Consider the following 20,184-nt stretch of genomic DNA (forward strand, 5'->3'; position numbering starts at 1 on the left):
CTCTGGCCGAGGAACTGGAAGGGCGCTCACAGGCTGAGGCTGGGTGAGGATGTCACTTTTTATCTCTGCGGACGGTGGGCTGTCTGGGCTTGGCCAGGAGGCTGAGTCTGTCTCTGACCTTCCTGGTGGTGAAGGGGGCTGCCAAGTGGGGCTTCCTGTTTTCTTCCTCTGGTCTTACCCCCACCCCTTCCTTTCTGTATATACAAACCCCTCTGACTGTGTGTAGCAGGGATGGTCTCTGAGAGATGGCTTCAAAGCGTCTCCTCCAAGTGTGTCTCGTGAGGCACTGCGTTCTCAAAGCCCCAGCATCCTCGTCTCTGTGGAAACAGTGATCTGAAAACAGTGAAACAGTGATGGTCATGGACCGTGAGAGTCCTGAGGTGTCCTTAGGACTTAAATGAGCTAATGTTTGATGATGGAATCCCTGTATGATCTTAGATTTTGGTTTCACTAAAAAAAAGATTGTAGAAAATTCAGAAAATAGACAAAAAGAAAATAAGTCCCCATACCTTCTGTTAATATTTGATGTATACCTCCTTTAAAAAAAAAAAAAAGAAGCGGTAATACTGTAGTGATGGTTTTATAATGTCTGGAAAGCTCCTGTCCATCCATCCAGAGTCTCAGCGAACAGCGGAGACTTCAAAGGAAAAGACTTCTACAGCTTGGTTTTCCATAAAGCGTTTACAAAGGCTTGTGATTGTTGGGCCAGTAGGAATTGTGTCTGATCATCAGAAATTTGCACTGACTTTATTGTTCCTGATGTCAACTCATTTTCCTACCAGGAGTCAGATCCAGTTCTGTGATCTTGAAAACCCAATCCACATTCCGCCAAGAGTGGGCAGAGCACTTGTTTTTTTTCCTGGGCCAGGTGGGGGCAGGAAACTGGCTTTGATTTATTTGAGGGTTTTGTCCGTGAGCCAGAGCTTGTTTTTAAGGTGGCTTTGACATATCTGCCAGCCCATCTGGCCTTCAGTGTGTGGCGGGGGACATTCTGAAGGGGGGTGGGTGGGCGTGGAGCCTGTGTGACTCAGCAAACTTGAATGGAAGACAGTTTCTTGCTTTCTCTGCTCCCTGTGTTCTAACTAGTCCAACAGTGGCCCCGGGCCTGTCATTTTATCACTGCCTGTTCCAACCCTTGTGATTTTTTTCCTTTTTAAAAAATGGTGGTAAACTGTATGTAGCATAGGATTTACCGTTTTAACTGTTTTTAAGTACACGATTCAGTAGCATTAAGTACATTCACATTGCCGTGTAACCCTCACCACCATCCGCCTTCAGAACTTTATCATTTTCCCAACTGCAACCCTGTACTTATTAAATAATTACTCCCCACTCCTCCCTTCCCCCAGCCTTTGGCAACCACTGTCCTACTTTCTGTCTCTGAATTTGACTCCTCTAAGTACCCCATGTAAGTGGAGTTGTGCAGAGTTTGTCCTTTTGTGACTGGCTTTTGTCACTTAGCATAATGTCTTCAAGGTTCATCCATGTTGTAGCCTGTGTTGGAATTTCATTCCTTTTTAAGGCTGAATAATGTTCCACTGTATGTGTAGACCACATTTTGTTATTCGTTCATCCATCGGTGGACCTTCGGATTTTTTTTTTTTTTTTTTTTTTTTTTTTGCGGTACGCGGGCCTCTCACTGTTGTGGCCTCTCCCGTTGCGGAGCACAGGCTCCGGTCGCGCAGGCCCAGCGGCCATGGCTCATGGGCCCAGCCGCTCCGCGGCATGTGGGATCTTCCCAGACCGGGGCACGAACCCGTGTCCCCTGCATCGGCAGGCGGACTCTCAACCACTGTGCCACCAGGGAAGCCCGGACCTTCGGATTTTGAAATGATTGGAATGTGTCAGGAGACTTTGGAACCCTGAAGGGCAGCATAAATGCAAAATAGTGAGGGTTATTCAGTGCTGACGGTTGCCCGTTTTGTGTTTATGGGACCAGGTAAGTCCACCTGCTTTAACCTCCTTTGGGGGAAGTAAGTGGTTGGGGAAATGTTTGAAACTTAGCTGACTTAACTGTAGGACCACTGGCAAAGCTTGGCCTCTGAGCCAGACTGCCTGGCTTTTAATCCCATTTTACCATTTAATAGCTATGGGACCTCTGCAGGTTACTTAATGTTTGTGCTTTAATTTCTTCATCTCTAAAATGGAATTGTGTATCAGTTAGTTGTTGCTGTGAAACAAACCAAACTCAGTGGCTTAATACATTTATTTAGCTCATAATTTTGCTGGGCAAGTTTTCTGAACTTAGGTTTTGGCCGATCTCATGAATGTGCAGTCAGGTGGTGGGTTGGCTGGGGCACTGGCTGACCTGGGATGGCTTTATCTGTCAAGCGGTTGACTTGTTGTCAGCTGAGGTGTCGGGCGTCTTGTACGGATCTGCACATTTCCTCTTCCTTTTTCTGAATGTTCTGTATTGTTGATTCATTAACAGTGAACGCATGGCCAACGGCATGATGACTCACGCCTGGAAGTGGCTCATCTGAAACACGTATTTTCTCTGTAAGGCACGTCACAGCTGTCCTGTGCTTAGGGAAGACCCCAGATGGCACTCAGCACTAGGCTTGGGGGCCGCCTTAGAGAGGAACCACCGATGAAAAGCGCAAAAATGTGAAAAACATGGCACTCAGTAGACCGTGAGAAGGATGGGTGTTTGCAACCTGACAGCCGGAACAGAAGGCAGGGGGTCCTCTCTGCTTGGCCTCAGCTGGCATCGTGCACATCAAGACTCACATTTTTTTTGCTTCTCTGGGCTGGTCCGTGAATGACTCCAAAAGTGCAGTAAATGCTGATTTTGGGGTTACAAGTAAATCATAGCGGGTAGGCAAATTCACAAATATGGAATCCATTGAATAATGAGGATCAACGTACTCAACAACTGGAGAGCCCAGTGGGGAGGAACATCTGTTAGAGAACAGGTATAGATGGCACAGGTGTAGACAGCGTGTGGAGGAGGCCGGTGGAGTGAGGTCACGGGGTGTGTGCGCATGTGTGTAAAGCTTTGGAAACACACCTGGGCCCCTGAGTATGAGACAGTCTGGGTAAAGGACAGAGGAGCTGCAATCTGAGGGTGGAGCCGGCGTGGACGGGACCTGGCCTGAGTCCGTCAGCTCTAGGGCTGTGTGGTGGGGCCTCGGGCAGCTGAAGGACCAGGCAGGGAGGGAACCGCATGGCCCGATGAGGGAGGGTGCAGCCTCAGCCTAGCCTCCTGCCTGGGTAGAGTAGCCGCGGTGGCTCTTGCGTGTGGGCTCAGGTTGTGCTGGAGAAACTGATGGGGCACTGATGCCACATGTCGGGTCCGTACTGGTGGCAGCTCCGCAAGGAGGTCCAGCGGTGTCTCAGGCACCACGTGTCCCCATAATACAGATGAGGAAACGAGCCTCGCAGCCCAGAGACCATCACTCGGGCCTTCACATGCGCCTTTCCCGTGCTGTGATCTGATCTGGGAGGACGTGGAGGGGGCTGGATCGGATTCAGTGGTTAACCAGCTGCTAAGAGTGAGTCATGAGAACTCCAAGGCTGTGACCCGAAGAGGCAGCAGGCAGTTGAAGCGCAGTCGGGTGTAGCCCTGGGAGAAGGTGGTGAGCTTCTCCTCCCCTGAAAGTTCTAGCAGCACCTGGTGCCCGAGTGGGAGCCTCACAGTGATGCAGGCACGTTGCAGGGGGGCTCTGGGCGTGGGCAGCACAGAGGTGACTGTTTCCGGGAAGACAGGATGTGGACAGAGCCATCAGAGGTCAAGGATGGAGGGGAAGGAGGGTTGTTGTAACGCTCTTTGTACACCAGGCACTTTCCCAAGCACCAGGGCAATACTTTTTTTTTTATGCGGTATGCGGGCCTCTCACTGTTGTGGCCTCTCCCGTTGCGGAGCACAGGCTCTGGATGCGCAGGCTCAGCGGCCATGGCTTATGGGCCCAGCCGCTCCGCGGCATGTGGGATCTTCCCGGACCAGGGCCCACCCGTGTCCCCTGCATCGGCAGGCAGACTCTCAACCACTGCGCCAACAGGGAAGAAGGGCAGTACTTTTAAAAAGCCTGCTGCAGAGGAGGAAACTGAGGCTTAGAGAAAGGTTATTCAAGGGGCTCCCACGGCCCTCATTTATTTGGATCTGTGGGGTGCCTGGGCCTGCAGGGGTGGGTCCCTTATAGACATGAACCCACTGGGGCCTGACGGAAGGTGGCCAGGCGATGGTATCATTACTGCCGTCACACGGAGGGGACGGTAACTAAGGCTTTGGGAGGTAAGGGAACGTGCCCAGACCACAGACCCCGTGGAGAGGAGCGAAGATTTGAACCCCCATCTCCCTGCTTCTGGCTGTTGCCTGCAGCCTGGTGCTGGCACTCTGACAGTATTTGGGGACTGTTGAAAACCTGACCACGTCCTGACACATCTTGTGGGAACAGGTAAGAGAAATACTTGACTCTTAGGGCTAAGGGGAGATGCTGGGCTCATCTGCAGTTATTTCCCTGCCTCTGCTGCCCTGGGGCACCTGGGAGGCTCTTGCCAAGTCATTGGTGGCCCCTTGAAACTTCTTCCCCTCCTGGGACCTGAGTGCACTTTCGTCCTGCCTCCCTCTTTCCCGGTCACTTTTGTTTCTGCTGAGCCTGTGCCTGCCTGGGTGGCAGCTGTCTGCGTGAGGAGGGCCGGGTCAGTGACGTCCGTCCCTGTGATCCTGGTCACATTCCCACTGGGCGGCCACAGGCCAGTTCCTGGGAACTGCATCATCCATGCATCCGGGCTGAGGGCAGGCCGCTGGGTGATGGGGGCACCTGTCCCGAAGCAGAGTCCCTGGTGATTTACGGCAGGAGGGGGATGTGCTATTAACCCTCCTTGGCCCGCAGGACCGCCCTGCCTTGCAGTCTTGGCTGGAGATTCCAGGGAAGAAGCAGCCACATTGGGAGGCCTAGAATCTTGCGTCAAGATGGGTTCAGTGGGGAGACGAGGGGCAGCCTCTGACCCAGGGTGAAGGCTCCTGACATAGAGCAGGTCTCGAGGCTTCCAGAAGGACCCAACCCCCTTTGGAGCCATTGCTCCTCTTGCTGGGCTGGCTGTGCTTCCAGCATCCTCCACGCTCCCATGACTGGAGAGGGAGTGTGGCAGATCTGAGGTTTTCTCTTCTGTGGTGCGAGGACCACCTGCATTTGACCCCTTCCTGCCTGGTGGGCAGCAGGAAGCCAGGAATGGGGCTAGTGGCCAGCAGGGTCTCAGCGGGGCAGTATGATGCTGGGGGTGCTGCCCCCCCCCCCCCCACCGATGCCTGGTCTGTTGGGGGCTTCTCAGGGACAGTCCCCTTTTCCTTTCAATGGCCTTTTGCTGAGGCCTGGCTGATTCCCATAAGTGCTGCTTGAAGCTGACAGATGTGGTTTGTCACCACAGGAGGGGAAGCAGGATGTGGAGTTCTGTCCCGAATCTGAAACCATGAGGCTCCTTGGATGTTCCTCTTTTTCTTTTCTTTCTTCCCTCCCCCGCCTCCATCCCCCCTTCCGTCTATTATCAATAAAATCAGTGAAATTGCTGCTTCCACATGGATCGCCCTTCCCTCCCCCTCCTGTAAACCACTGGCATTCCCTAGAGGGAGCAGCAGGGTGACTGATTTCTCAGTTGAAGAAAATCAGAGTATGGGATGTATTTTTGCTACCAGTTTTGTCAACACGGGTAGGCCTCTTATGTTGCCAGGCAACAGGGTTTGGTCCCCAGCCAGCGGTGACGTTTCTCTTGAACATTTTGACTTAGCTTTCCTCGCCTGGGGACACCCCCTGCCCACCCTACTTTCCTCCTTTTCTCTCCCCCTTCCCAGTGTGACTTCCTGTCCCCCCTTCCCTTCTAGGAAAACTTCCCCCTGAGAATCTGATGGACTTATTCACGCTGAGAAGTGGATGACTGATAGGCTTCGAGATTTATGGTCTTTGGATGTTCAAGTAGTTCTGCTTAGAACCCATAGCTTGGGTTTTTCTGCTTGGGGCTCATCACACAGGGGGAGCTTCTTGAAATGTGTGTAAGGGAACCATGCCCATCACACCAAGAGGGAGGCGCTGAGGAGTCCAGGCCATAGACGAGTTTTCGTTTCTGCCTGGTGAAAGATCCTTGTGGAGTTGAAGCCCTAAAGGTAGGGTTGGCAGACAGAATACAGGACACCCAGTTCAAGTTGAATTTCAGATCGTTTTTTTTTAAGCATCACTCTGTCCCATGTAAACCTTGGGACACACTTCACTGAAACAGATGATTTGTTTATCTGAAATTCAAATGGGCCTGGGAGTCCTGTATTTTTATTTGCTAAATCTGGCAGTCCTGCTGAGGAGGGAAGCTGTGGTCTGAGTCATCAGCCAGGCGGAGAAAGTAGTTGCCGCCCCTTCTCGGGGCTCCTGAAGTTACAGCGCTCAGCCATGGAGAGTTGTGGTCCCCACCTTGCCACCTGGCAGGTACAGGACGGGCACTTGTGCTAGGATTCCAAATGACTAAAATGCACTCAGCTTGGTGCTTCTAGGAGGAAATGGGGTTCCTAAGAGAGGTGCCTGAGGCTGACATTTTTTTCTGTCCCTCCCTGGCCCTCCCTAGCTTGATCGCTGCATTCCCAAGGGCCTCATGGGAGGCCACAGCACTGGGTCTCCTCTGAAGGACCTTCCAGAAGGTGAGCTCCCCAGCTGTCCTCCCTCCGCTGCCGGGCGTAAGCCTCCCTCCAGCTCTCTCTCCTTCCCCATCCTCGAGTGCCTTAATTAGTTTGATCATTTATTCATTTGCTTGTTTATTCATGTTTCCATTTAGAACTTCCTTAGGCACTAGAGGAAAGGGTGCCTCTTTGCTTCAATTAAGGCAGTGATCAGCTGGCTTTAGGAAGCCTCACTTTGAAGAAGTGGTTTAAATGGAAGTAAAATAAACAAAATACCATGTGTTCATCAATTTGTTACTGGCCTCAAGTGCATTCCACAGCCTTTTGGCAAAGCACTGTACTGCAGAGAAGGTGATGGGCCTTTTGTATTTCTGAAAATCATGGTGTGTCTTCTAAGTTCTCTCATTCTTTGAATTTAAGTCTCTTGATCTCAGGCTCAAGCCAACTGAGCGAAGATTCTCTTTATACAGAGATGACTGGGAGGTGTTTTCACACAGACCCTGGGCACTCAACCAGGGTGGCTGCAGGCACCTGTAGCGGGCTCTCCTGAGAGCAGTTGTTGGAAAGAAATTGACATGTGAGGCAATGTATTAGTTTAGGTATGTTCCTCTTCAATCTGGCTCCACCCCAAGCCCGTAAAAAAATATACAAATGAACTTCTACAACCTAAAATTCTGAAATTTATTTTGCCTTGTACACAAAATAATGGCCTCATCCTGTATCAGCCAGGAATTTCCTTTTGCTGCAAGTAACACAGGGCTTAAAAACAGTGGCCGAAACACACAAGAATACTTTCTCTCACCTGAAAGAAGACCTGAATTAGGCAGTCTAGGTTGATGCCCTGAGTCCAGGGTCATCTGAGATCCAGTGTCATGTTTATTGCTCAATCCTAGTGTGTGAGTCCTATCCTCGGAGTCTCCTCATTGTCCAGGATAGCTCCAGACGCTCAAGCCATCTCATCTGTATTTCAGGAAAAGAGGAAGGGGAAAGGACGTATGCCCCTTCTATTTGAAAGAGTCTACCCAGAAGTCCCAGGCAACACGCTGCTTCTCTTTCATTGCTGGTTCTCTCATTCTTTGAATTTAAGTCTCTTGATCTCAGGCTTACAGCTGAACAAAGTTTCTCTTTGTACAGAGAAGACTGGGGAGGTGTTTTCACACTGACCCCGGGCATAGTCATGGGTAGCAAGAAAGGCTTGGCTTGGAGCATTTTAGCTAGCAGGGTTGTTTCTAAGGATGAAGAGAAGCATGGATACTGAGAGGCAGCTAACTACCTCTGCCGTGTCTTTGCTGTGGTTTATTCATCTTCTAGGGAGGCTCTTGGTTGGAAAGACTTAGAGGTGGGCATATGTGACCCACAGAGCAGGCATAGGACTCCTCCTCCGAGGGAACTGCTGCAAACCCCGTACCTCTCTGCTCCATCACTTCTGTCCCTTTCTGCTACATGGGAAACTTCCTTTCCTTTGCATTATGTTGGAGTCCTAGGAGAAAATGCTGGCTTACCATTAAAGGAAGGTGTGTGTGTGTGTGTGTGTGTGTGTGTGAGTGTGAGTGTGAGAGAGAGAGATTTCGTAAAGTCACAGAATCTATTCATACCTTCTTTTAACACACACTCATTAAACGACTCATTTCCCATCACCCCTTCTTTGGTGGAAGCCCTCATGTCTTACCTGGATTGTTGAAATCGCCTTTTTCCATTGGAATTCTGCTTCTCCCAGTCCCCCTTCTCCACTTCTCCCCCATAACCTCCCAACTCAGTCTTGGCAAAGTCAGTTTTGCTGATAATCCTGCTCAAAAACTGTAGTGGATGTGCTGCTTAATTTTTTTTTTTTTACATCTTTATTGGAGTATAATTGCTTTACAATAGTGTGTTAGTTTCTGCTTTATAACAAAGTGAATCAGTTATACATATACATATGTCACCATATCTCTTCCCTCTTGCATCTCCCTTCCTCCCACCCTCCCTATCCCACCCCTCTAGGTGGTCACAAAGCACCGAGCTGATCTCCCTGTGCTATGCTGCTGCTTCCCACTAGCTATCTACCTTACGTTTGGTAGTGTATATATGTCCATGCCTCTCTCTCGCTTTGTCACAGCTTACCCTTCCCCCTCCCCATATCCTCAAGTCCATTCTCTAGTAGATCTGTGTCTTTATTCCTGTCTTACCCCTAGGTTCTTCATGACATTTTTTTTTCCTAAATTCCATATATATGTGTTAGCATACGGTATTTGTCTTTCTCTTTCTGACTTACTTCACTCTGTATGACAGACTCTGGGTCCATCCACCTCATTACAAATAGCTCAATTTCGTTTCTTTTTATGACTAATATTCCACTGTATATATGTGCCACATCTTCTTTATCCATTCATCCGATGATGGACACTTAGGTTGTTTCCATCTCCTGGCTATTGTAAATAGAGCTGCAATGAACATTTTGGTACATGGCTCTTTTTGAATTATGGTTTTCTCAGGGTATATGCCCAGTAGTGGGATTGCTGGGTCATATGGTAGTTCTATTTGTAGATTTCTAAGGAACCTCCATACTGTTCTCCATAGTGGCTGTACCAATTCATATTCCCACCAGCAGTGCAAGAGTGTTCCCTTTTCTCCACACCCTCTCCAGCATTTATTGTTTCTAGATTTTTTGATGATGGCCATTCTGACTGGTGTGAGATGATATCTCATTGTAGTTTTGATTTGCATTTCTCTAATGATTAGTGATGTTGAGCATTCTTTCATGTGTTTGTTGGCAGTCTGTATATCTTCTTTGGAGAAATGTCTATTTAGGTCTTCTGCCCAGTTTTGGATTGGGTGACTTCTTTTTTTGTTATTGAGCTACATGAGCTGCTTGTAAATTTTGGAGATTAATCCTTTGTCAGTTGCTTTATTTGCAAATATTTTCTCCCATTCTGAGGGTTGTCTTTTGGTCTTGTTTATGGTTTCCTTTGCTGTGCAAAAGTTTTGAAGTTTCATTAGGTCCCATTTGTTTATTTTTGTTTTTATTTCCATTTCTCTGGGAGGTGGGTCAAAAAGGATCTTGCTGTGATTTATGTCATAGAGTGTTCTGCCTATGTTTTCCTCTAAGAGTTTGATAGTTTCTGGCCTTACATTTAGGTCTTTAATCCATTTTGAGCTTATTTTTGTGTATGGTGTTAGGGAGTGATCTAATCTCATACTTTTACATGTACCTGTCCAGTTTTCCCAGCACCACTTATTGAAGAGACTGTCCTTTCTCCACTGTACATTCCTGCCTCCTTTATCAAAGATAAGGTGACCATATGTGCGTGGGTTTATCTCTGGGATTTCTGTTCCATTGATCTATCTTTCTGTTTTTGTGCCAGTACCATACTGTCTTGATTACTGTAGCTTTGTAGTATAGTCTGAAGTCAGGGAGCCTGATTCCTCCAGCTCCATTTTTCTTTCTCAAGATTGCTTTGGCTATTCGGGGTCTTTTGTATTTCCATACAAATTGTGAAGTTTTTTGTTCTAGTTCTGTGAAAAATGCCAGTGGTAGTTTGATAGGGATTGTATTGAATCTGTAGATTGCTTTGGGTAGTAGAGTCATTTTCACAATGTTGATTCTTCCAATCCAAGAACATGGTATATCTCTCCATCTATTTGTATCATCTTTAATTTCTTTCATCAGTGTCTTATAATTTTCTGCATACAGGTCTTTTGTCTCCTTAGGTAGGTTTATTCCTAGATATTTTATTCTTTTTGTTGCAATGGTAAATGGGAGTGTTTTCTTGATTTCACTTTCAGATTTTTCATCATTAGTGTATAGGAATGCCAGAGACTTCTGTGCATTAATTTTGTATCCTGCTACTTTACCAAATTCATTGATTAGCTCTAGTAGTTTTCTGGTAGCATCTTTAGGATTCTCTATGTATAGTATCATGTCATCTGCAAACAGTGACAGCTTTACTTCTTCTTTTCCAATTTGGATTCCTTTTATTTCCTTTTCTTCTCTGATTGCTGTGGCTAAAACTTCCAAAACTATGTTGAATAAGAGTGGTGAGAGTGGGCAACCTTGTCTTGTTCCTGATCTTAGAGGAAATGCTTTCAGTTTTTCACCATTGAGGACGGTGTTGGCTGTGGGTTTGTCATATATGGCCTTTATTATGTTGAGGGAAGTTCCCTCTATGCCTGCTTTCTGCAGGGTTTTTATCATAAATCGGTGTTGAATTTTGTCAAAAGCATTCTCTGCATCTGTTGAGATGATCATATGGTTTTTCTCCTTCAATTTGTTAATATGGTGTATCACATTGATTGATTTGCGTATATTGAAGAATCCTGGCATTCCTGGAATAAACCCCACTTGATCATGGTGTAGGATCCTTTTAATGTGCTGTTGGATTCTGTTTGCTAGTATTTTGTTAAGGATTTTTGCATCTATGTTCATCAGTGATATTGGCCTGTAGTTTTCTTTCTTTGTGACATCCTTGTCTGGTTTTGGTATCAAGGTGATGGTGGCCTCGTAGAATGAATTTGGGAGTGTTCCTCCCTCTGCTGTATTTTGGAAGAGTTTGAGAAGGATAGGTGTTAGCTCTTCTCTAAATGTTTGATAGAATTCGCCTGTGAAGCCATCTGGTCCTGGGCTTTTGTTTGTTGGAAGATTTTTAATCACAGTTTCAATTTCAGTGCTTGTGATTGGTCTGTTCATATTTTCTATTTCTTCCTGATTCAGTCTTGGCAGGTTGTGCTTTTCTAAGAATTTGTCCATTTCTTCCAGATTGTCCATTTTCTTGGCATAGAGTTGCTTGTAGTAATCTCTCATGATCTTTTGTATTTCTGCAGTGTCAGTTTTTACTTCTCCTTTTTCATTTCTAATTCTATTGATTTGAGTCTTCTCCCTTTTATTCTTGATGAGTCTGGCTAGTGGTTTATCTGTTTTGTTTATCTTCTCAAAGAACCAGCTTTTAGTTTTATTTATCTTTGCTATTGTTTCCTTCATTTCTTTTTCATTTATTTCTGATCTGATCTTTATGATTTCTTTCCTTCTGCTAACTTTGGGTTTTTTTTGTTCTTCTTTCTCTAATTGCTTTAGGTGCAAGGTTAGGTTGTTTATTCAAGATGTTTCCTGTTTCTTAAGGCAGGATTGTATTGCTATAAACTTCCCTCTTAGAACTGCTTTTGCTGCGTCCCATAGGTTTTGGGTCGTCGTGTCTCCATTGTCATTTGTTTCTAGGTATTTTTAAATTTTCTCTTTGATTTCTTCAGTGATCACTTCGTTATTAAGCAGTGTATTGTTTAGCCTCCATGTGTGTATTTTTTACAGATCTTTTCCTGTAATTGATATCTAGTCTCATAGCATTGTGGTCGGAAAAGATACTTGATACAATTTCAATTTTCTTAAATTTACCAAGGCTTGATTTGTGACCCAAGATATGATGTATCCTGGAGAATGTTCCATGAGCACTTGAGAAAAATGTGTATTCTGTTGTTTTTGGATGGAATGTCCTATAAATATCAATTAAGTCCATCTTGTGTAATGTATCATTTAAAGCTTGTGTTTCCTTATTTATTTTCATTTTGGATGATCTGTCCATTGGTGAAAGTGGGGTGTTAAATTCCCCTAATATGAATGTGTTACTGTCGATTTCCCCTTTTTTGGCTGTGAGTATTTGCCTTATGTATTGAGGTGCTCCTATGTTGGGTGCATAAATATTTACAATTGTTATATCTTCTTCTTGGATCGATCCCTTGATCATTATGTAGTGTCCTTCTTTGTCTCTTCTAATAGTCTTTATTTTAAAGTCTATTTTGTCTGATATGAGAATTGCTACTCCAGCTATCTGTTGGTTTCCATTTGCATGGAATATCTTTTTCCATCCCCTCACTTTCAGTCTGTATGTGTCTCTAGGTCTGAAGTGGGTCTCTTGTAGACAGCATATATATGGGTCTTCTTTTTGTATCCATTCAGCCAGTCTGTGTCTTTTGGTGGGAGCATTTAACCCATTTACATTTAAGGTAATTATCGATATGTATGTTCCTATTCCCATTTTCTTAATTGTTTTGGGTTAGTTATCATAGCTCTTTTCCTTCTCTTGTGTTTCTTGCCTAGAGAAGGTCCTTTAGCATTTGTTGTAAAGCTGGTTTGGTCGTGTTGAACTCTCTCAGCTTTTGCTTGTCTGTAAAGGTTTTAATTTCTCCATCAAATCTGAATGAGATCCTTGCTGGGTAGAGTAATCTTGGTAGTAGGTTTTTCTCCTTCATCACTTTAAATATGTCCTGCCAGTCCCTTCTGGCTTGCAGAGGTTCTGCTGAAAGATCAGCTGTTAACCTTATGGGGATTCCCTTGTGTGTTATTTGTTGTTTTTCTCTTGCTGCTTTTAATATGTTTGCTGTGTGTTTAATTTTTGACAGTTTGATTAATATGTGTCTTGGCGTGTTTCTCCTTGGATTTATCCTGTATGGGACTCTCTGTGCTTCCTGGACTTGATTAACTATTTCCTTTCCCATATTAGGGAAGTTTTCAACTATAATCTCTTCAAATATTTTCTCAGTCCCTTTCTTTTTCTCTTCTTCTTCTGGAACCCCTATAATTCGAATGTTGGTGCGTTTAATGTTGTCCCAGAGGTCTCTGAGACTGTCCTCAGTTCTTTTCATTCTTTTTTCTTTATTCCGCTCTGCAGCTGTTATTTCCACTATTTTATCTTCCAGGTCACTTATCCATTCTTCTGCCTCAGTTATTCTGCTATTGATCCCTTCTAGAGTATTTTTAATTTCATTTATTGTGTTGCTCATCGTTGCTTGTTTCATCTTTGGTTCTTCTAGGTCCTTGTTAAATGTTTCTTGCATTTTCTCTATTCTGTTTCCAAGATTTTGGATCATCTGTACTCTCATTATTCTGAATTCTTTTTCAGGTAGACTGCCTATTTCCTCTTCATTTGTTAAGTCTGGTGGGTTTTTTTCTTGCTCCTTCATCTGCTGTGTGTTTTTCTGTCTTCTCATTTTGCTTATTTTACGGTTTGGAGTCTCCTTTTTGCAGGCTGCAGGTCCGTAGTTCCCGTTATTTTTGGTGTCTGTCCCCAGTGGCTAAAGTTGGTTCAGTGGGTTGTGTAGGCTTCCTGGTGGAGGGGACTAGTGCTTGTGTTTTGGTGGATGAGGCTGGATCTTGTCTTTCTGGTGGGCAGGTCCACGTCTGGTGGTGTGTTTTGGGGTGTCTGTGGACTTGTTATGATTTTAGGCAGCCTCTCTGCTAATGGGTGGGGTTGTGTTCCTGTCTTGCTAGTTCTTTGGCATAGGGTGTCCAACACTGTAGCTTGCTGGTCATTGAGTGAAGCTGGGTGCTGGTGTTCAGATGGAGATCTCAGGGAGATTTTTGCCATTTGATATTATGTGGAGCTGGGAGGTCTCTTGTGGACCAGTGTCCTGAGGTTGGCTCTCCCACCTCAGAGGCACAGCACTGACTCCTGGCTGCAGCACCAAGAGCCTTTCATCCACATGGCTCAGAATAAAAGGGAGAAAAATTAGAAAGAAAGAATTAGTAGAAGTAGAAAGAAAGAGGAAGGAAGGAAGGAGGGAGGGAGGGAAGGAAGGAAGGAGGGAAGGAAGAAAGAAAAGAAAGAGGATAAAATAAAGTAAGATAAAATAAAATAAAGTTATTAAAACAAAAAATTATTAAGAAAAAAATGTTTTTTTAAAGAGGAAAAAAAAATGGACGGATAGAACCCTAGGACAAATGGTGAATGCAAAGCTATACAGAAAAAAAATCTCACACAGAAGCATACACATACACACTCACAAAAAGAGGAAAAGGGGAAAAAATAATAAATCTTGCTCTCAAAGTCCACCTCCTCAGTTTGGGATGATTCATTGTCTATTCATGTATTCCACAGATGCAGGGTACATCAAGTTGATTGTGGAGCTTTAATCCGCTGCTTCTGAGGCTGCTGGGAGAGATTTCCCTTTCTCTTCTTTGTCCGCACAGCTTCTGGGGTTCACCTTTGGATTTGGAGCCGCCTCTGGCAGTAGGTCGCTCAGGGCGTCTGTTCTTTGCTCAGACAGGATGGGGTTAAAGGAGCTGCTGATTCGGGGGCTCTGGCTCACTCAGGCCGCGGGGAGGGAGGGGTGCGGATGCGGGGCGAGCCTGCGGCGGCGGAGGCCGGCGTGACGTTGCACCAGCCTGAGGCGCACTGTGTGTTCTCCCGGGAAGGTTGTCCCTGAATCCTGGGACCCTGGCAGTGGCGGGCTGCACAGGCTCCCCGGAAGAGGGGTGTGGATAGTGACTTGTGCTCGCACACAGGCTTCTTGGTGGAGGCAGCAGCAGCCTTAGCGTCTCACGCCCATCTCTGGGGTCCGCACTGTTAGCCGCGGCTCGCGCCCGTCTCTGGAGCTCCTTTAAGCAGTGCTCTTAATCCCCTCTCCTTGTGCACCAGGAAACAAAGGGGGAAGAAAAAGTCTCTTGCCTCTTCGGCAGGTCCAGACTTTTCCCCGGACTCCCTCCCATCTAGCCATGGTGCACTAACCCCCTGCAGGCTGTGTTTACACCGCCAACCCCAGTCCTCTCCCTGCACTCCGACCGAAGCCCGAGCCTCAGCTCCCAGACCCGCCCGCCCCGGCGGGTGAGCAGGCAAGCCTCTCGGGCTGGTGAGTGCTGGTCGGCACCGATCCTCTGTGCGGGAACCTCTCCGCTTTACCCTCCGCACCCCTGTTGCTGTGCTCTCCTCCGTGGCTCCGAAGCTCCCCACCTCGGCCACCTGCAGTCTCTGCCCACGAAGGGGCTTCCTAGTGTGTGGAAACCTTTCCTCCTTCACAGCTCCCTCCCACTGGTGCAGGTCCCGTCCCTATCCTTTTGGCTCTGTTTATTCTTTTTTCTTTTGCCCTACCCAGGTACGTGGGGAGTTTCTTGCCTTTTGGGAGGTCTGAGGTCTTCTGCCAGCGTTTAGTAGGTGTTCTGTAGGAGGTGTTCCACGTGTAGATGTATTTCTGGTGTATCTTTCTGGAGGCTAGAAGTCAGGAATCAAGGTGCCATCAGGCTTGGTTTCTGGTGAGAGCTCACTTCCTGGATTGTAGATGGCCACCTTCTCTCTGAGTCCTCACGTGGCCTTTTTCCTAAAATCTTCTTATACTTCCTCACAGTGATAGACTGTGTTAAAGGTGCTCCTGTTCTGCTGAGAAGTGACAGGCGTTCACGTGGCGCAGGAGAGGAAGGGACAAGCTGTGCTGCTTAATTTTATGTGTCAACTTGGCGGGACCTCAGTGCCCAGATACATGGTCAAACCTTATTCTGAATGTTTCTGTGAGCGAGTTTACTGGATGAGATTCATATTTACTTCCGTGGGATTTGAGTAAGCAGATTGCCCTCCATGGTGTGGGTGGGCCTCACCCAATCAGCTGAAGGCCTGGCTACAACGGAAGACTGCCCTCCCCCAAGCAAGAGGCAGTTATGCAGCAGAGGTCTGCAGACTTGACCTGCAGCATCAGCTCTGCTTTGGGTCTCCAGCCTGCTGGTCCACCTTGCAGATTTTGGACCTCCAGCCTCAAAAATAATCATATGGGCTAATTCCTTAATATAAATCTCTTTCTATACACAGATCTTCCTCAATTTATGATGGGATGACATCCTGATAAACCCATCATAAGTTGAAAATATCATAGGTCAAAAATTCATTTGATACACGCAGCCTCCCGGACATCCGAGCTCAGCCCCGCCCACCTCACACGTGCTCAGAACACTCACATTAGCCTGCACGTGGGCAGAACCCTCTAACGCAAAGCGTAGTTTATAATACAGTGTTGACTATTTCACGGAGTTTATGGAATACTGCACTGAAAGGGAAGAACAGAATGGAGTGCGGGTCAGGATGGTTGTCAGTGTATCAGTTGCTCACCCCCGTGACTGGGGGCTGCAGCTGCCCTGCCCAGGATCAGAGAGAGGGTCGTGCTGCATGCCGGTCCCCCAGGGAACGGTCCGCCTTTGAAGCGTGGTTTCTACTGAATGCATATAGCTTTTGCACTGTCATAAAGTCGATAACTTAAAAGTTGAACCATCGTGAGTCAGGGACCGGCTGTGTATACACAGCCCACTGGTTCTGTTTCTCCGGAGAACGCTGCCTGACACAGCACCTCTTCTGTCTCTGGTGACACGCCCAGGTCTGAGCAGAGCACACAAGGCTTTCACCTCCTCCTCTGCGTCTGCTCCTCTCGGTGCTGAGCCCCGCGTGCGCCCGCCTCTGCCGCTACTCACAGTTGCTGGCTGCGTCGTGTTGTTTCAGTCACAACCTCTGGGTACGTCATGGGGTGTTTTGCATCTGCGCACACTCTGTCCTCTTTGCCTGTGATGTTTTCCTCCCCAGACTGACTAGGTCTGTGAGGTTCAAAACAGTGGCCAGTAGCCACGCGTGGCTACTTAAATATAAATAATAAAATGAAATACAAGCAAAAGTTCAGCCCTTCGGTCTCACCAGCCACACTTCAGATGCTCACTGGGCACATGTGGCCGATGGTGGCTGTTTGGGGACAGTGCAGACAGAGGACATTTCCATTGTTGCAGAAAGTTCTACGGGAAGCTTTTGCCCTTTGCCTGATGACCTGATAAAATGAAGGCACAGGTCAGTGCACCTTCTTGAGACTCTTGCTGCAGGCCCCCTCCCGCTCTAAGCTTTCCTGCAGCTTTGCTTTGAGAACTGGATGAAAGTTGTGATGTCGTCCTCTGGGAACACACGAATGTGCACGGGGGTGTATACATCATAATCACAATTTCAAGGTGATCGTCAGCTCCCCTTAAGGGTGAATAACAAACCTACAGGACAGGTTTGTCCTGTGGGTTAATGACCATGGGCTAATACTACGTCACGCTTGCTGGTGTAACAGCTGACACTTATGTCCTGCTCGCGCACGCCTGTTCTGAGCACTTTGCATGTGTTAACTCACTTGCTCCTCAGATCAACCCCACAAGGTGGCTTCTGTTGTCCACATTTTGCAGATGAAGGAACCAAGGCACCGAGAATTAAAGTGCTCACGGTCACTCAGCTAATGACCCAGGCAGCCCGAGTCCCGCGTCTGGGTTCCTAACCTTTCCAACGAGGGCTGAGAACCCTGACCGCCCGCCCTGAATCTGAGCTCCTTGATGACAGAAATCGCATCTTATCTTTCTGACCTTTGCAGAGCTTCATGACGCATGGTGCATGGTAGAAGTGAAATGATTGCTGGGTGGAAGGAGGGTGCTGGGACTGCCTGAGTTATACAGTGGCTTAAGGCAAAGTTGTCACCGCCCTGAGACCTTGGATTCTTCCCCTGGGTGTCTTTTCCTTTTTCTTTCTTCTTCCAGTGGCTGTGGTTTGTTCCTGACCCCCTAGGGCCGGGAGAGGCCACGAGTCCCTCAGACCTGCTTTGCTTGGCAATACCAGATGGAAAGCCAGCGGGTGCCCACATGGCCTCCCCAAGCCGGGGGCCCCGCTGCACCCTGGCCCTATCACAAGGCCATCCCTGTCTTTCTCAGAGCGCCCTAGCTGGCTTGAAGTGGCGTGGGCTCTGAGGCCTGGGTGTGCTTGCTCCTGTGTCCTGTTGCAGTGACGGCTTGCTCTGGCCCTGGCTGGGGGCTGCTGGCTTTTCCATATACCGGGCTAGGCGGGAGGTGTGCTGTGCTTACTCTTATTTATATTAGGCCCTTGTTTTCATCTGTGTCCTCCTGACCTTGAGTTCTTTTGGGGTTCATCTTGCCGGTGGTAGTGAAAATTAAGCCAAGTCATGCTAACCCAGAGGCAGAAGATGAGTTGGAGGGGAGGGGGGTTGACCTTTCGGTGAATCAGTTGCTCCTCTGGCTGTGCTTCAGCGTCCCAGGCAACCCCTGGTGCCAGATGATCCAGGGCAGGCTGAAACCCGAAGAAGGTGGGAAGGGGGCAGCCAAGGTCCCTGGCTGATGAAGGGCTTGGAACAGCTCCTGTTTCCAAGTCACTGCCCTGGTGGGGGGCACTCACAGATGTACAAAACATCACTGCGGGCTTCCCTGGTGGCGCAGTGGTTGAGAATCTGCCTGCCAATGCAGGGGACACGGGTTCGAGTCCTGGTCTGGGAAGATCCCACATGCCGCGGAGCAACTAGGCCCGTGAGTCACAACTACTGAGCCTGCACGTCTGGAGCCTGTGCTCCGCAACAAGAGAGGCCGCGACAGTGAGAGGCCCGCGCACCGTGATGAAGAGTGGCCCCCGCTCGCTGCAACTGGAGAAAGCCCTCGCACAAAAATGAAGACCCAACACAGCCAAAAAATAAATAAATAAATAAAATTAAAAAAAAATGTTTGCTGAGTAAACTGCAAATAATTAAAAAAAACAAAAACAAACATCACTGCCTTCAAGGAGTTAGCAGTCTTGTCAAGAAGGCCAAGTGAAGGATAAAATAATTCGAGATACGTTGTCAGTATGTTCATATGTTGGACAGTTTTCAAAGTGTTAATAACATGGCAAACTGTTGAAATATAAGTATAGAAGTTTGGTCCTGTAAATTCAGAGGGTAAAATTTCACCTGGCAACAAATTTCCCGAAGACCCACTGCGACCTGGGTTATATATCAGTCAGCTTGGAGGAGGCGAGGTCGAGTAGAAGGGGAATTATTTAGATCTCAAGAGAATGACATTCACACCACACGATTTAGTGTATACCGTGAAGTCCTTATTCAGGTGAGTTTTCACATCACGTAAACGGGCACTTCGGAGGATATGTGCACCCAGAGAGATCAATGTCTCCATTGATCTGGAGCCGCAGAAGGAGAAAATTACAAGGTGCATGTGGATGACTGACCACCAGGAAGTTGTGGCTTATCCTTTGTACCCTAGCTTGGTACCTAAATTAAACAGACTACACTATTAAAATAAGACATTTCTTAAACATCTGCCATGTACTGGCCCCTTGGCTAGGTTTTGGGAATTAAAAGTTCAGGAATGGGGCTTCCCTGGTGGCGCAGTGGTTGAGAGTCCGCCTGCCGATGCAGGGGATACGGGTTCGTGCCCCGGTCCGGGAAGATCCCACATGCCGTGGAACGGCTGGGCCCGTGAGCCATGGCCGCTGAGCCTGCGCGTCTGGAGCCTGTGCTCCGCAACGGGAGAGGCCACAATAGTGAGAGGCCCACGTACCACAAAAAAAAAAAAAAAAAGTTCAGGAATGGTCTCCCCATCACTAGGGCTCCCAGGGTCACTGGATGATGCTCTGTAGAGAGATCATGGAAACTCCCTGTGAGCTTTTCTGCTGTGGCAGCAACTCTGAGGGCCCTCAGCCCGGAGGACTGACCAGGTGTCTCTGGTCACCAGCATGTGTTGGGGTCCCAGGGGTTGAGTTGTCCTACTGTTCCGCCTCCTCCCTGTCTCCCTTCATGGCTCCTCTGTGGGTGTCTTCCAGCCCTCCAGGCCAAGAGTAGAAAGCTTTGTGAATCCTCTTCCCAACCATCCATCTTTAGTTGCCAAGGAAGTTGTGTGAATGGAAGTCACTTTGGAATGGGCATGTCCCCTGCCCCCGTTAACAGCAGCCTCTTGGGTGTGGAGCCAGGCAGCTGTGTGATGGAGGCACTGGCTTGGGGGAGGCCAGTCCTGGCCAATGTCAGGAAGCTTTCCAATTGAGAAGCCCCTTTTGTGGATCCCAGACTGG

General features: G+C 47.6%; 1 protein-coding gene and 1 long non-coding RNA gene across 3 annotated transcripts in view; both read left to right on the forward strand.

Annotated features, from left to right (window-relative positions):
- Positions 1-20,184, forward strand: part of SH3BP5 (SH3 domain binding protein 5) — a 78,585-nt gene that overhangs the window by 30,978 nt on the left and 27,423 nt on the right. The gene's annotated exons all lie outside the window — the stretch shown is intronic.
- LOC125964489 (uncharacterized) lies at positions 2,368-19,700 on the forward strand. The gene is made up of 2 exons (XR_007477552.1): positions 2,368-6,622; positions 18,594-19,700. It is a non-coding gene; the product is annotated as an uncharacterized LOC125964489 (long non-coding RNA).

This window comes from Orcinus orca, chromosome 5, assembly GCF_937001465.1.
Source record: "Orcinus orca chromosome 5, mOrcOrc1.1, whole genome shotgun sequence".
Lineage (NCBI taxonomy): Eukaryota > Metazoa > Chordata > Mammalia > Artiodactyla > Delphinidae > Orcinus > Orcinus orca.